This window comes from Sander lucioperca, chromosome 11 (assembly GCF_008315115.2).
Source record: "Sander lucioperca isolate FBNREF2018 chromosome 11, SLUC_FBN_1.2, whole genome shotgun sequence".
In the NCBI taxonomy this organism is placed as follows: domain Eukaryota; kingdom Metazoa; phylum Chordata; class Actinopteri; order Perciformes; family Percidae; genus Sander; species Sander lucioperca.
The window spans coordinates 19597770-19616240 of record NC_050183.1 but is presented as its reverse complement, the minus strand read 5'-3'; the positions used below and the strand labels follow the sequence as shown (position 1 = coordinate 19616240).

Sequence of the window (18471 nt, the reverse complement as noted above, 5' to 3'; positions counted from 1 at the left end):
CTTGTGTTTATAGGTACAAAAGAAAAGGAAAAAGGGTCCACAGCGTTCAAAGCCTTCCATCTGTCTGCGTTCAAAGCCTTCCATCTGTCTTTAGAATTGCAAATCTCAAGAGTTTGTTAATGAGTGAATATAGCTGAAATTAAAAATGATTCAACAATGCTGCCAGAAAAAGAGTAATTTCACAAAGCACCTTCAGATTACTTTTTATTTGAAGGAGAGACGTCAAGATTTTTCAGAATGATTGAAATGGATTGATTCATTTAATTTCACAATATCTCAAAGACCTTGTACACAACGAGTGTATAGTTAAAATTGTATTTTCCACAGTATGTATGAGTGCAGCCTGTTCTCATGCGTTGATGAGTGTGATGTGCCGGATGTAAATATTCTGTTAATGAAGTTTGATCTTGTTTCCAATTGTAAATAAGCATTCCTAGTAAAACGTTCACATCATAAAACATTTCCTGGTGCTGAGCAGTTTCTGTATGCCATGTGCTCTTCTGTGTGTCTGATAGGACGACAGGTACGTTGTTTGCTAAAGGTCAAAATTCATGTTTGTAAAGTATGGAGTTGCTTTAGCATGCAAAAGTGTAATTTGTGTGTGTGTGTGTGTGTGTGTTATATTTAGTACAAGGTGCGTTTCTTCACTTTGACGTCAGTCAACAAGACGTTTGACCAAACCCTGATAACTAATGGCCTGTCAGTCACAGAGCCAAAGCCCTCCCTCTTGTGCAATAACCACCGTGGTCTTCAACACCACCTGCAAGAGGACATGCTTGTATGTACTGCATTAGTGTGTATACTCATGCTTTTGACTGAAGTCTTGTGTAAACTCCAGTCTTTCTGTTGTACAGCCGCTCAGATGTGCAGGCCTGATAGGCCACTTACACTGCAGGATCTGGCAGGCCTGCTATATGTATTTTAAATTAATTTGTTTTTCAAACATCATACTCAAACATCAGATGTTTGCAGTGATCAGGTACTAAGCATAATCCTATAAAAATATTCTCTCTGACTGCACCATTGGAGTTTTTTTAGATTCTGATTGTATTGTGCTCAGTGATTGAGAAGCTACTCCAAAAGCGGTTACCAGTGGAAAAAGTTGAGCTATAGTGAAGCTAAAGAAATCATAGTTATTTATATTTAGGTTAGTGTCAAACGATATGACAAACAAAATGTAAAAGTTTAGCTTAAACGGTGAGAAACAACTGCAAGAATGAAAAATATTTGGCAGTTTCCAGAAATAGTCTGAATGTAATAACAGAAACATTTCAGTTATGTAAAAACATCAAAGCATATCATTATGTATTTTCCTCATTTCTTTCCAACAATGTTGAATTTCTAAGTTTTGTTGCCTGAAAATCAGACTTAACATACACACATACTGTACCCGGCAATGCTTTTCAAATGACTCCACACTAACTGTGTTACGTAAAGAATTTTCTGTGTAATTGATGGACCAAATGGACAAACAATTGGAACGACTAAGATTGAAAATTCATTACTTTAAGCTAGCAATGGAAAAGAAGACTAGTTCCAGACATCTGAATCGCTGCCAACATCATGGATTTGTTCAGCCACTCAAACAGGTCTGGTGTTGTGCTAATTGTGTGCTTAGTTCTTAGTAGGCGGGATTAAGAACGGAGACGTTGTCCTCAAAGCTAGTTATCTACTAACAAGAAAGGGTGAGATTGACACACTAAGGCACTCTATGGAATGTATACATTTTAATTCAGCATATTTCTTTGATCAGTATGAAAAGCATTAATGCTCCTGGCAACTGCAGCTTCCGTTTAATCTGAAAACGGAATATGAGCGACAAATGCGTCACTTGCTAATAATGGATTACTTCAAAACAAACTAAAGTAACTCCCCACCCCAACAAGATATCGCCTAACATAAACACAACATCCGGCTGAATGAATGAAGTCAAGTAAAAGGCAGTCTGATAATCTGTCAACAAGAAGTCCTTAAAGTGCTCAGAAAAATTGGAAATTTGAAAATGTACAATTACAAAACTTGGAATTCCATCTGCAGAGGAAGATCACGCGATTAAATCGAAAGCACCAGAACGGCTACTGAGTGGACTTTGTCGTGAGATTGTATAGTCAAATGCCAAAGCTACTCGACTTGAATACTTACTACATTTCCACATGCTACTGAAAATGTTAGTTAAGACCCCAACTCCTGGGGCGCCTGGATAGCTCACCTGATAGAGCGTTCGCCCCATGTACAAAGGCTCAGTCCTTGTTGCAGCGGCCGCAGGTTCAACTTCGACCTGCGGCCCTTTGCTGTTATTCCTCCTCTCTCTCCCCTTTCACATCTTCAGCTGTCCTGCATAATAAAGGCCTAAAATGCCCAAAAAATATATAATAATAAAAAAATTAAAAAGAGACTAACTCCTCTTATAGATCTGCTACTTATAAACATCTTGATACAAATTAAAAATTTACCAGCTCTAATCTGAATGCAGCCCTCTCGATAATGAGATAAGAGATACAAAGAGATATCGAGATGCTGGGGCCTGTTCCAAGAAGTACTTTACTGATTTTATCAGAGTTTTATCTTCGCTGGAACTCGTGTAAAGTGGGTTATGGGTTATACTGTGGATATTTTGTGGTATGTCCATTAAAGAAGAACATGAGGGGCAAATGAATTCCCTTTTTTGTACGCGCATACGACAATGCTTTAAAAAGTGACTACAAGAGTAAATATTCTGCCAGAAATGAGACACTGCATCTACTAGGGCATTTCTAAAGGTCTCTTTCACAAACACACACCCACACACTGTTTGTTTTCTCTCTCTGCACTTCCAGGTGAAACAGGTCTGATATTTGAGACCCAGGTGCTGCATAGAGGAAGGGAACGAGGAGGTTCACTGTGTTGTCTTTCTCCAGCACGCCAGCAAACCAATTAATCGGCTTCCTCTGTGCATGTTCACTCCCAAACACCGTAACATGTTTTTACATAACTCCCTTTGATATCAGGCCGACAATCTGTAAAAGCAGGTTATGTGATTGTCTGACTGTGTCCTCTGAAGTAACCACTGTGGTTCAAGTTAATCTCATTACTTTGATCTGATGATATTAAAGTTATTATGGATATGACTGAGCAGAAAATGTTTTAATGAGAACTGCTTTTGTCAACTGGCCACAGCAGCAAGTTGGTTCAGAACCACATATTTCGTCAGAGTAGTTTGACAATAGATCAGACTGACTGAAAACACACTGGCTTCCTGCCAAAATAGCTGGCGGGAGAATTACCAGCATCTGAGTGGTGGTAGTATTGGTTTCCAACCCCGCGCCCAAACTAACGCAACAGGTGTGGGGCTTGATTAGTTGTTACTTTGCATCCAGCTGTCAAGTGACTTTTTATCATCTAAATACAAATATTTTCCCAGGATTTTATACCAGTTGGAGTAAATTATTGTCGTTACGTGTCTCAGATGAAGCTCTTATCTGAAAAATAAAACCAAAAACAACAACGACAACAACAGAAAAAGAGAAATAAAAGTTGAGAAGGGAATAATTGGGGTGTCCTGATAGCCGAATGGTTTATACCGTTTAACTCGAACATCCCTGGTTCACCTCTAGTCAGGGACTAACACTAAACACTAAACCCATGGTTTATGTCCATCTCTACACTATCAACTATGTAATAAATGCAACAAAAAAAGAGAATGCAAATTAAAAAAAACAAATGAAAGTAAGTGATTTACTTGTTAATCAGTCTGGATGGAAATTGTGTCAAAACAAGTGTGGGTCCACTCCCATGCCAGCTGATTCCATTTTTGAGTATTTATGTGAAAATAACAATATATGACTTTCCTGGCCAAAATGTAGGGATTATACTCTAAGGCTTGAAATAAAGTAAGTGGAAAAAGAGGTCAGCCCGATTCTCACTCTGATTTTGGCACGGTGACTGATCGTGAAGTGACTGTGAAAAATAGAGCAGGTTACCATGATGTGGTAGCTCATGGTATCTAAGGCTCCATTTACACTTGCAGTTTCAAGTGTCTCGTATCCAGATAAAATCTAGATGAGATTTAATACACAAGAGGGTGGTGGTAATGCACCTGAAGCTGTTAGGTAACTGCACTTTAACAGTTTAGTCACAACAGTAACATCTTAGCTGTCTAGCTAACAACTATCCATGACCTGACACAAACATATTACTGAATCATATTTAATCATGTCGCTCCCTTTTAAAGAAAGGGAGCATGACGGCTAGTTTCAGTGTTACTTCAGTGTACAGTAACTTCAGCTGCCATTATGACTGGGTACTAGGGGTGGAACGGTACACGTATGTGTATTGAACCGAAACGGTACGGGCGTCTCGGTTCGGTACATGAATTTACACGGAGAATACACGGTATAAAAATAAATAAAACACGCATGCAAATTAATTAATGTAATGTGGAACTACTGTTACATAGGCATTTCTTAGGGACACCTAATCTGTAGCCCCGCCTTAGCTCTGATGCTCCCAAGCTCCGCCTACATGACCAGTCGGTCCAGTGAGTCCACACCAGAGCCATGTCTTTCTCTATCACTCTGGTCCACACGAAGCAAACTAGTCCCTTCCATATACAACCAAACACAGATGTACTGTAGCTGTATCCCTTCTTGCCTCGACCACAAATGGCTTCCAGGCCCATTTACTTCGCTGTTTGCTCCGCTGTTAGCTCCGCCGTTAGCTTCGCTGTTTGCTGCTAGCTCCGCTGTTAGCATGTGAATTCGCCAACTGCTCTGTGTAACCGAAGCTGCTCTTTTAACACCCCTGCTCTGTGCATTCACATATGAGAGCAGCGCTTCTCTCCCAAATCACACTACTAGCTGATTGTCTTATTTTGTTTACAAGTCCCAGATGGAGTCTGGAGATGATGTGGGGTAGCCTACTTATTGTTTACTGTTTACATCTTACTTTATACGCTTCAGGCTGTTGCAGCTAGCTCAGGGGAGAGACTGGATGACACTAGGTGGTACAGCCTGAGACATGCACAATAAAAAAAATTGCCTTCTGCATTTTTTTTATGCTTTTCCCTCCATTGTACCGAACCAAGGTATGAACCGAACCGTGACTTAAGTCTACCGTTCCACCCCTACTGGGTACAGAGAGACTTTTTCCACAGAGTGCTTACTGACGTAGTTAGGTGTGGAACGGTACACTTAAGTCACATTTTCCTTTTTTAGCACCAATTTGATGCATAATTATCAACAAAACAATTATTTTTGACATCCTAACTTCAATCAGCTGTTAACCTTAACAAAAACACAGAAGTAAAGGGTGGAGAAATGGTGGGATGAAATCATCATCATAACCTAGTATTTATATTGCCTATATTCTACTAAATGAAGTAGAGGCAAAGCAGAAGTGAACAGAAGTTTAATATAGTCTCCCTATAGTAAAAGCACTGTAGTTATTAATGGAAAATCAAAGCACCCTGTCCTCTCTAACATGATCATTTGATTAATCTCAGGCCAATTTCTGAGAACATGATGTGTCAAACATTAAATCAAAGCATATAAAAATCTGACAAACACTAAGAAGACATGCACATGTTCGCTGGATAAGATAAATGGATTTTCTGGCACTGGGCCTCTACTGTATGTACTCTCGCTCTTTTTATCTCTCCCATTTAGTCAATCTTGTGTGTGTGTGTGTGTGTGTGTGTGTGTGTGTGTGTGTGTGTGTGTGTGTGTTTAAAAGGTCATCCTATCACACCTGTGAGGACTACCTTCTAGCATGCAACACATTTCTTACACACCTCTCTTGGCCCGTGGCCACCTCCACGTGTTTGTGTGGGTATGTGTGAGTGTGAGAGAGAGAGAGAGAGAGAGAGAGAGAGAGAGAGAGAGAGAGAGAGAGAGAGAGAGAGAGAGAGAGAGAGAGAAAGAAAGAAAGAAAGAAAGAAAGGCTGTGCCATATTTATATATTTATTAATATTCTCAAGTTTCTGACTATGCATGATATTTCTGAGACACACAAGCAAAGAATATGTACAGTTAGGCCACACATACACCGGTATTTTTTAAAACAAGATTTTCCCAGCTTCATTCTAATTCTGCAAAAGCACTGATTTAAAACTATCTCTGTCCTAATAAAAACGCAAAAACACATTGAAAGTGCTATCAAGAGCATGCCAAACCAACAGGCAGAGATTTAGCCTTAACCCTTAAGCAGTGTTGGCCAATCAGAAGTCTGAAAAAAGCTATTACCTGAAGGCTACCTGAACAGCTTTATCCTGGCCGGAGTTTTCCAAAAGATCAGTTTTCAGTGACTTCAAAAGCAGTTTGCGTGTGGACAAAAAGCCAAACCTCATAGGGAAAGCTCCATTTTAAGAAATACCTGTGTACATGTGGAGCAGGCCTTACTGAAGTTATCGTCTTTGTCACTGGGGTTTCTCAGACTGCACACCTGTAGGTGTAACACTGTAATTAGTAGCAGCGCCAGTTCAATCTGTGCCTGATCAACTAACACAAGATTAAACATCCATAAATGCAGATTATTTTTAGTGCTTTAATCTTTGATTTATTTCCTGCCCTACAGTGAAGGAGTCACCAGTAAGGTTGACTTTGTGGGTCAGAATTGAATTTTCAAAAAGTCAGAAATCTGAACACACGATCAAGTCTTTAAAAACAATCTATTCAATCTACCTCCAATTTTGTGTTATAAAGAAGAAAACTTCCATATAAATTGCAGACATCTGGTTTGCACTCTTACAAAGACTCGGTGTGTGGGGTCTTTATCACATTTTGGGCTTTATTTTTGTGTTGGCGTATGATGCAACTGTTCTGGACTGATAACTGTTTCATTCAATAAACACCCAATTATATTGCAATACATTCATTTATCCTGAACCATGCTGGTCTAATTATTGAACAAATTGTTGAAACCTGTTCCTGTGGTAAAAGGATTATGGGTGCCATCTTTTATATTCCGGAATTTCATCACAGTGTGTGTTATTACCCACTGCAGCCAAACACAAGTAAGTTAAGATTTTTTCTCTGATGTGAACGGTCCAGTGTCAGTTCAGTGCTAAAAGAAACAAAGTGACATTGCAGCAGGTGAAGTAAACATGCAGCATAAGTTCAACACATGCTTCAAGGATGAATTAGACCCACAAATCCTATCTTTGTACCATAAGTCACCAAATATTTAGTTTATAAAAATAGATATTGGGTATAAGTCATAAGTCAATATTTGCTGGAGCAGCAGTATGTCACAATTCTTTTTAAAGGATGGTCTTAAGCCTTAACAACCCATCAATCCCACCTCAGGACTATGACTGACTCATAACGTGTGATGGTAAGAAATACACTGAGTCAATATCAGGCATGTTCATTTGATCCACCTCCCCTGACTCTTACACATTAGGCTGTAAATCCCCTTCTCTCTGTGTACGTGCACACACTGTACATGTATCCTCTTTCTAAAGCACGACTTTACTAGAAAGCTTATGATAAAAGATCAACAATAGGGAAGCTTTAATTCACGCCCGGCCTTTTCAACCTTCTCTTTACACTTTACACATAATTGTTGCAGCAGATTTCATTCTCTTGTTCGTTCCCTGGGTCCATTTCTAATAATATACATATTTTCAGGGGTTAGAGTGCAGACAAAAATAAAATATCTCACACAGAGTGGATAAATTGCCATACCTACCATTTTCCTTGAAAGTTGCTTGGCATGCTCAAAATCTCCCTGTTGTGGCTCAAATTGCAGATGTAGCCTGAAAGAATATAAAAATAAATGTAAATCTCTCTCTCTCTCTCTCTCTCTCTCTCTCTCTCTCTCTCTCTCTCTCTCTGCCTGAGGAAGCTCTATCTGTCCTTTGATTCCCGGGTGAGACGGTTGCATTTCAACGAGGCAGCTAAAATTGCAGCGGTTGACTAAATATGGATGTGCAGCCGCGACATTAAAGAGAGAGACATAATTGAAGAACATAACTACAGGACATCCCAGAATAAGGTGGGGTGATGGTTGTCGCGGTGACGAATTGGTCACAAGATGGGGTTGGGGGGAGGCCTGCTTCTCCTTTTCTCCCTGAATTTCTGTCGCCCCGTAATTTTCATGTCACTCTGCTTCTATCCTGCTTCCTTCTGTATTTCTCTCTCACGCTAGGAAGCTTCCTATCACACATCCATGTTCGTAGGAAGGTGAAACTACATCCAGATTTAGTATTGAGCTTCAAGGTTAGATTGTTGTATTTTTATTATTAAAATGATCATTTATTTATGCGATCAAAATGATTTTCAATATGAGCCAACATTCAGTTGGTCTGCACCTTCAATAGTCTTACATGTAGCCTAAAGGCCAAAAACAAATATAGGAATAAAGAATAACAAAAGTCTCACTAGAAAGAGGGAAATCCATCTGGGTAGACATAAAGCATGGACCTCTGTTACAGAGAGCGTTGGGAATCTGGACAAAAAAGCAAAAGTTTGTCTTCAGGTTAATCATTATCTTGTCGTGCAACAGAAAATAATAGAAATGGAAAGGAAATTTGACAGAAATTAAACATTTTATGATTTTACACTGGGCACCAAGAGATGCAAAACAAATGTGTGATTTTACAGCATATCGTCCTGTCATAGAAACATATACAGCAGGGTAGCAGTGGTAAAAGTTCAGACTAACTACATTTGCTATTAGACATTTAAAGATGGTCTAATTAAATGTGATCAGCAAAACTCAACACAAACTCCTTGAAAAAACGAGTAAAAGGAAAAGCTACCAAAATGAACGTCATGTGACACTAGAATATTTCATTCCACGTTATCAATATTGGCATATTTATTGTCTCATCAAATGCTTTTGAGCTTCTGTATATTTTTGAGGAAAAATGACGATTGGAAAATCCTACATCAATGTGCCGAGTATTTGTGTATTGGACATGGCTAATAGAATTTTAACACTATACACAAACATAACCAAATCCACGTCAGATAACACATGCACACAGATACAACGATCTGTAAATAAATATAAAAATATTGATATGCACAGGACATATTTTAAATGCAAATGTTAGATTGTTTTACTTCAAGTTGGAAATATGTAGAATATTTGGCATTTGCTCAAATTGCCTTGTATTTAATTGTTAAATAATTGTTTCAGTGTTCCAGGTATGGTGGTTATGTTTGTAAACAGGGAGCTTAGATGTTTTTAATACTTGTGATAACACCCAGGGGCTTCCCGCCAGTGTTGTAGTACTCAAGACCGCTTTTTTAAGTTCTCGGTCTCGTCTCCGAATCAAACACATTTTTACTCTGTGCTGTCTCGGTCTCGGATGAAGAGCACTCGGGATTTTATTTTAAGACCGATCAAGACCACAACCTAAGGAATTTCACTAAATTGCCTGTGCATCGTCTGATTTATGTGTTAACATCATTTCTGTAATTGGATGTAAAACATCCAGCTTCAAATGCAACCACTAAATTGACTCGTTTCTAGTTTGAAATGTGTTACTGTTAACTCCTGTTCCCCGCCATCCTTAACACGCATTCCCAAAGTAAATGTAGGTGAAAGGAGAAGAAGCTCTGGCTGTCTGGGAGATGTCAGCCAAATCGTTGGTAATAACATTTTATTCATTATATTTTTTAAAGAGTTTATTTGAAAAACATCTAAAAGAAAACACACGGCAGTGTGTAAATTCTGCTAACACAACTAGGACCACCTACATTTTTTATCTGCACTTAGTGAGGAAGCACAAAGAAAGGTATGCTAAGTGTAAGTGATGCTAGCGAAGCTAGCTAGCTAAAGTTATCAATCTGCCTCTGTACCAAAACTCTTCAGAAATCTCTTCACCCCTCACCCAAAGTGATTTAGCAAATATTAGCTGTACATACAGTACATTTGTGTGAACCAGTTGTGTATATACTGTGTGTTTCAGTTCTCTGGTCTGGTCTTGGTCTTGTCTCGGTCTCGATACACTCTGGTCTTGGTTAAGTCTTGGTCTCGGTTTATGTGGTCTTGACTACAACACTCCATCAGCCATCCCATTAAAACCCTGCACTGCTGTTCCAGAGCCACACAGAAAACCTACTAGTCCTTTGAGCTGGCTACGTTGGAAGATGAGGATGCTATGAAATAGCCCTGTGAGCCAGAGAAGGTCCATGGTCATTATTTCTTTATCAGTGGCAGAGTATCAGGATAAGGACCATGTGAAACCACTGCTGAAGGGTGGATCAAGCAAGCAGTTCTGATTGAGTGGTCGGTCGAGAGTTGATGAGGCTTATGGGTAATGATGGGTTGAGACATTTACAATCAGTGATGACAGCAATCATATAATGGGTCCTTACTTCACCTCAGAAAAGGTAATACCAGTCTACTTGGTATACTTTAGATCAGCTGTAATCAATGATAGCATTAGCCTGGACGGATGGGTAAATCTCACATGTCCAGGACCAGACGGGCCCTGTGGAAACTATAACAGTAAAGGTTAAAGTTCATCCAACTAGAAGCCGATTTTTGGCATTTTTTTACATAATCGGCATCGGCCAATATCAAGCCGATTAATAAGCAGGCGCATCTGCGGGCAGCCTAGTGTTAAAAACATGAATAGGTGACATTTTTTACAGCGCGCCCAGACCAGCTGCCTCCAGCCCCTCCCCTCGTGAATTCTTGCGCAGTGTGTCTCGCGCAGCCACTTCAGGTTCAGACGCTACCATTAGCAGTAGCATGTTGCTGGTGTTCTTGCCTTGGGATTAACTGTACTAATAAAACCGTACAAAACACCGCGGCCACACCGCTGTGGAAGCTCCCCGAATATCATTTATCAGAGTCTGGTTGTTACCCCTGTCCGTGGCAGTCTCAACCACTCCTATAACGGAGCTAATTGGAGCTAACCGCTAACGGAGCTAATCGTTGCTAACAGAGCCTTCAGTTCTCCGTGCCTGTATCCATTAACTGCATCTATGGACTCGAGCACGAATAAAACCCTTAATTTTATTAAATTGGCTGGATGAGTTTTAAATTACAACTAAGAGTTGTTTGAATGACAGAAATGTGCTCAGATAAGATCCTAATGTAGGCTAACAGTAGGGTCCCCAAAACACAGATAAAACACTTCAACAAATGAACAATGATCTAACAAACAAGGTGAACAAGAAGTGACTTTAGAGAGCCCTAGTCTGATGTGATTCAACAGGAGTTAGGAGGAAATAGTGTTGAGATTAATAACATGTCACTTTCTGTGAAGCAGATTTGTATTCTCAGAAGTTTAATAAATGCTGATAAGTGCACTAAACTTTATTTTTTCATTGAAAGGTTTATTTGACAATGTTTATTTTCTTCTTACCTGTTTCGTTTATTTTATATATTTTTCATACATTATTTATACAATATAGGCTACAGTATGTTTTTACATTATACATTTTTAATTGAAGTAGCCTATACGTGTAGATTGGTGAAGTGTTCAATAAATGTTTTTGTTGAGAAATTCTGTGTATATTAGTGTTACATTTTATCTTTCAAATAGAGGTTTAAAAACAAGCACAAATCGGCCAAATATCGGCCAAAATAAATCGGCAGCATTAATCGGCCATCGGCTGACCCTGATTTCTAAAGATCGGCATCGGCATCGGCCAGAGAAAACCCATATCGGTCGACCTCTACATCCAACTTCTTCTATCTGCAGGGCTAAAGAACAAAAATGCATCTCCTCTGTGGAGCTACTGTGTATTTTAATCAGCAGAGACATGTTTACAAAAATATATTTAACAGAGTTTTGAATGCTCCATTTTCAGTAATAATTCTGTTTGAGTATTCCTATTATATGTGACCGTGTGTCCAGACCAAGCAAATTTTAGAGGTGGTGCAACTGCACACAAAAAAAGAGCACACAAACTCAGACTCTCATGCACGCACACAATCACACACACCAGTATAAGCCGACCAGTTGCCAGAGTGAGAACAGGAAAGGCCCCACCCGTGACTAACACATGGTGCTACCAGCAACTGCCAGGACCTATCTGTGTATCTGTGTGTGTGTGTGTGTGTGTGTGTGTGTGTGTGTGTGTGTGTGTGTGTGTGTGTGTGTGTGTGTGCGCGCATGCATCATAAATTAATAAACATATCTGACAAGTGCATTGCAAGCACCCGAGGGCATCATCGTGTTTGCAAACAACCCCCTCCCCCCCCCCCACACACACACACACACACACTCTCTCACCATTCACACACACACACACTCCCTGAGGAGTAGCGATTGTTTAATGATTCAATTAGCTGTGCTGAGTGCTAGAGGCAAGATGGAGTGATAATTGACAACATGTTTAATCCTGAGAGAGAGAGAGAGAGAGAGAGAGAGAGAGAGAGAGAGAGAGAGGGGGGGAAAGATGAAACCAGACAGATAGAGCACACACACACACACACACACACACACACACACACACACACACACCCACCCACACACTTTAAATGTTTTTACAAGACAGTGGCTCATTAAGTTCTGACTTATGTTCCTTAGAGAGCATCTTGGCATCTGAACCAGTTTCAGAAACATTAGGCCCGTCTCCATCCACCTGTCTTTATAAGCTGCAGGAAAAATGTCAAAGGCTGATTCACTTTTTTTTTAGCAGAACATTTCAGAAATGTCTTCAAATTACTTAAAGTTCTGCAAAATTTTAAATGGTAACTGAAATATAATGCTCGGTTTACTTTTGTACTACATTATAAACATAAAATTGAAACTTTTTGAAATGGAAGTCAGCTCTGTTGTACTGAGGCGTTGACAGAAGTCTCCAGCACATCTCTCTAAATCTAAGCAAATGAAACAGCTACTGCAGTGGAAAACATGTTATTTTAAGATCTGGGTCAATTGTCCCTCCAACATTGTAGTTAAAACTCCTATATTAAAAATGTCAGATTACTGTAATTTAGCCTCCATGTAGATGGGCTAGAAAAAAAACTATTGACAATAGTTGATTTAGTACATTTAGCTGCTGTTAGGCTGTTTACCAACGTGTTGTATTGTTTACCGAGGCTTATTTGTTTGCTTGTTTCCATCCATGTTTGCAGCACTGTGCAGTCTCAGTGTCAAGAGAGTTTAAACAGCTGCTCTGTGTGCTCATGTGTCTACATGTGCCTATGTGTGTGTGTGTGTGTGTGTGTGTGTGTGTGTGTGTCAGTGAGATCTTTTGTATAGCAGAGCAACGTTGACTTCACCTTCCTGGTTGGCCTTTGGTTTAGGGATTATGGGTAGAGCTCGTCAGGTGACCCTGGGATCAGAAAGGTCTCCATCACTAAACAACTCATTTGTTTCCACATGAGCAGAGATGTAGCAATTACCGCCGCCGGCGATGGTCATATTAATAACTGTTGTTTAAAGTGTCTGTTACACAGGTGTGTACTGTAGTCCATTATACAGTTTCTTGTGTTTTGGTTTGGGGGCTTTGAATTTTACATTGTACAAATATGAGCTTACAAGACACCACAAATCAATGTAAATCATCAATTGTTAGATTTTTTAAATCGTCCCGCTTGCCTTCTTTTTCAAGCTTTTGAAACTTAAGAGAAAGTTAAACCACCATTCCAGTTTATGAACATCAGTCCACTTGAATATTTCAGGCCAATAAGTCCTCTAACATAAACAACAAAATACATGTTGTATTTTTTTCACTGACTTGCTCAACAACAATGACCATTTTCTTATTTGGTGTGTCTATTGACACAATTACATTGTTTCTCGCGGTCTTCCAAAACTGTGATAAATGAAAACAAATATAAAATAATTGATACGAGCATTTTATGAATAACCAGCAGGTGGTCTCGCATTTCGAGACCTACACTGCTTATCTATTCTGGGATAGGGGGAAAAAAACGCTCTGGCTCGTTTGTATTTCTTCACACCAATCACAACGTGTCCTTGCAAAATAGATAGCCAAGATAGCGGAAGGGGAGGGACATCTGTCAGAGCCAGACTAGGTTATACTGTAGGTAACTACCGTAACTACAGGGAAAGATTGTAGTTAAAAGAAACCAATGTTGACAGTGGGTAGGAAACAAACAGACATCTTATGTTTCACACACTTTGACACTATTAAATCATAGTTGTATTCACAAAACTGAAGAAAATAGCACTCGCTTTCCACACACAGTTAACACAATCTATGTTCCTCCTAAATATCTGCCAACCTCAATAGCTAGAAGAATAGCAATTCATATATTACTATATATTTTCAGAAAAGATTCTTCACACTTGGATAAATAAACACCAGAAGAATACAACAGAAGCTGTTCCTGTAGTAGTTATTTATTTGTCTTAATTATAATCAGGCAGCTGTTGGATGCAGTAACACTGTAGAAACTGGAAGATATAAAAAGTATCTATACACCCGTGTGGTCTTCAGAATCACACCCATGCAGTGACCAACCAGTCTTGTTCAGCTGAAGCAGAAGTGGTTTGCGTTTCCTGAAGAATTTTGAGACCACATTTAATCTACTTGTGACCCAAATCAGGGTCCTGACCCAGATTACGAAGCACACTGATGTCGCTGATTAAAGGCCAAATCCCAACAGGACCCTGAGTACCCTGAGCCGCGGTCGCCTTGAAGAGAGCCCACTGTTCATATGGAGACACACTCACTTCACCCTATTAGCCCCTCGTAGGAGAGAGAGGGATGTGTGTGTGTGTGTGTGTGTGTGTGTGTGTGTGTGTGTGTGTGTGTGTGTGTGTGAGTGAGTGAGTGAGTGAGTGAGCGAGCGAGAGAGAAAGAGAGAGAGAGAGTCCCTTAAATGAGAGGTCTGTTTGAGAAGAGCCTTTGAAATGGACACACATGAACTCTCTTTCACACACATACACACACTTATATACTCCTGTAGCACCCTTTATTGGCCATAACCATCTGGCTACCCTCCAGACAGAGAAAGAGAAAGAGAGAGAGAGAGAGAGAGAGAGAGAGAGAGAGAGAGAGAGAGAGACAGAGAGAGAGAGAGAGACAGAGAGAGAGAGAAAGAGTTGATTAGTTGTCTCGTACTTTTCTTTAACCCCTAAAATACAATGTTCCTCTTTTTCTCCCTTAAGTAGCTTTAAGGTTGTTAAAATCACAGTCTAATAGTATCATATACAAAGCATTTTGTTTTTGTTTCAGCTCTTCATTGAAGTTATATGATGTTTACACGAAGTGAAATATTCAAACCCAAGACTGCATGATTGTTATGGCTGCACCATTCCATCAAACAGAAATATTAGTGTATGTATTTTGCATAATTTTCACAAAAGTGATCAGCCTGACATATTTGGTGTATTTAGAAACTTATCTTAAGTAGAATTTCAAATAAAGTTATAGGTGGGTTTGGGTTCGGTGAGGTTTTTCTTGCTGCACTGTTTTCATGCAGAAACCTTTAAAACAACCTTTAAGGTAATAATGTAATAAGTTAGTAATGTGTAATACTCCCAACAGAGGATGAGAGGAACAGCAAGTAACCTAGAGAAGGTAGAGAGAGAAATCTATCTGGGCAACAGACAGTATTAAAGTATGTGATACATGAAAAGAGGGAGATGTGCTGTGATTTAGAAACAAAAAATTGAGACTCAAAAAAACTGAAATATGACAGAGGAAAGACAAAGATCTTGTATGAGAGAGGAAGAGAGCGAGTGAACGGAGGAAAGAATGGAAGTCTCTCCACATTCTTTAGTCCTCTGTGCAGTTACCTCAGAGTGATTTGAACCATAAAATCTGCCAAACAATATACTATTTAACTATATTTTTGTTGTATGTGTGATTATTATTCAGATATGAAAATCTATAAATATTGTATGTCACAAAATATGAGTGCTGTCAAAACATCCATTAAAGTAGAGGTTTCTTTTCTTTTTTTTGTAATTCATTCCAGTACAATTTTTTTACCTTCCTTTGTCAGATAAGAGTGTGAAGTCTTGACATAAATTGAACTGAAGGGAAGTGGAGAAAGTAACGTAAGTATGAGGGAGATGAAGTATGAAGAAGAAACGGGCTTCTTGCTGCTCATGATGTTTCCAGAATATGAATTTGTTTTCTAGACTGGGAAGAAAGTCAGGGAATTTAATTCATTTTCAAGAAAAGTCAGGCAATGCTAGAAAACGTAACACATGGGACGCTTTGTAACGATATGCTAACATGTCTTATATAACTTGTTTCACAAATTAGTTATAAGATGTACTGCTGTGGAAACCAGACAGTCCAATCAAATAGCACATAAACCATAAAACAGTTTACTTCCAGATAAAAGTTATGCATTTAAGTGGGATTCATGTAATTTGCTTGACATTACAGAATGATTTCTTATTATTACTTTGTATATCTGACACATTTCAAGTAGCACAATTTTTCTAAATGTGTAGGATTTTGGAATTGACCCTCTTCATATTACATCTTGGAGGAGCTCTAAAATTCATTCATGAAAAAGTCCTACAATTTTACTTTAGCAAGAGAGATGAAAGAGGAGAGTAAGGTAGGAGGCAAGACAGTGAAACAGATGGAAAAAGAGTTTCAGAAAAAAGCACAGGACAGCTGGCTGAATAAGAGAAAGAATTAAACTGACCCTGTTCGATCACAAGCCCCTGTCTCTCATAATTGCAGCATCTCCAAAACAACCAAAACAAACCAAATCAGGCCTAATGTATTTCCCTGTCACAACTGCCTGGCGGGAGCCAAATAGCTGCCCAGAGAGAAATGTCTTTTTGAAAAACACCACTGGTAAATATGCCTCTCTGCATGGCAGTTTGGGCCCTCCCCCTCTCTCATTTGTTCTCTTTCACTTTCCATCTGTTTATTTCCAAGGTAAAGAGAGACAGCACTCTCTGGATGTCAAATCGTGCTTCTCACACACGCTTTCTCACTTTCTCCTCATCCCTGTTTCTGTCTCCTTTTCTTTTTTAGTTTGGCATTTCTGCAGATATTCACGATAACTGACACATGGCAGTTTTGCTATTTATTTCCACATATCTTCATGTTGTTAAAAATAACTGCATTAAAATGTTGCTTAAGAACATTAACATCATTTTAATATATTTGTTGAAACAGGATGTTTCTGAGGACATATAACACACTGACAGACTGTTTAAAAAAGTTCAGACATTTAAATTGCTGGTGCCATTATCATGGGCTTCACAAATTATTATTATTATTCAGAGTGAATTAGGTTCTTGTACAACCTTGGTGACTTGGGAAAAAAAAAACTGATTTTAATTGCTGTACAGTCTTGCTACTTTCACTATCAAAAAAAAAAAAAAAATCACACAAATTGTAAAAGATACAAATTTTATATTTTATGAGGGGCAGGGACAAAATACTTCATATCTGATGGTATACAGTATTGCAGAACAATATGCTGAACAATAATAAATTAAGGACACCAGTTCTTGCGTTTATCAAAAGTTTAAGGTCTTTAACCATTTTTTGCAAAAGTACTGACTGGAAGTTGCAGTTTATAAAAAGCTAGATGTAGTTGACTAGACTGTGTTGTCCCAACAGTACAAAATGCTGTTGTCTGCATAAAGGTGAACCCAACTTTGGTGCGGCAGCTTTCTGAATTTGTACATTATTCAGTAGTGTTTGAAGGGGTCTTAAATTGAGTAGTTGGGTAAGATCATTGTTGAGGTCCGTGGATATTTTTTGAAATATAGTTTTATGTGTAGAGTATCAAAAAAAATAAAAGTAGCAGAATTTAAAAAAAAAAAAAAAGAAAATCAGGAAAAATGGGGCAGACCAGTGCTTCAAAAAGTTAAATAAATCACAGCGTATAGCATCATCTGTAAGAGCAGTCAGTTAAATGATTTTCTACTTCTGTTTTCCTCCGAGGCAGCAACCAACCAAAAAAAAAAAGTGTTTGATTGTTTCACTAACCGATGCCTCCACTTCAATTCATGTGTTATGTGAAACAAGTACATAGAGGGCCACTTTCAGGTGGGGCCCATGTTCAAGGACAGGAGCTTTCCTCAAAAAGTTCTCAAAAGATTTTTTAATGCATGAATTTCAAGATTGAATCCAGATAGACTTGGTGACAGTGGTTCCACAAACAACTATTCCAGTTAAACAAATGCTCACAGACTCACTAATCTCAAGCTAACAAGTGTAAATGATAAGAGGGTACAAGTGGGTACATATGTCAAATAGTTCCCCTTCTCTCTAAATAAAGAAAGCGTATGTTGTATGGTATGCAAAGTATTCTGCTGCTGTGATGCACAAAATAGATATCAAAATTAACTTGTTTCACTATACTCACTTTGCTCAGTACGTTGTCTTAAGAAATATCACTTTAATGAAGGTCCCATGCCATGAAAAATTCACTTTATGAGGTTTTTAACATTAATATGAGTTCCCCCAGCCTGCCTATGGTCCCCCAGTGGCTAGAAATGGCGATATGTGTAAACCGAGCCCTGGGTATCCTGCTCTGCTTTTGAGAAAATGAAAGCTCAGATGGGCCGATCTGGAATTGCTCCTTATGAGGTCATAAGGAGGAATGTTACCTCCCCTTTCTCTGCTT

At 38.9% G+C, this 18471-nt stretch overlaps 1 long non-coding RNA gene across 1 annotated transcript in view; it reads right to left on the bottom strand.

Moving 5' to 3' along the window:
• LOC116038230 overlaps positions 1-18471 on the bottom strand; it is an 84408-nt gene that overhangs the window by 35980 nt on the left and 29957 nt on the right. Inside the window, exon 2 of the long non-coding RNA XR_004102059.2 lies at positions 7666-7732. This is a non-coding gene — a long non-coding RNA (uncharacterized LOC116038230). The remainder of the gene's footprint in view (positions 1-7665; positions 7733-18471) is intronic.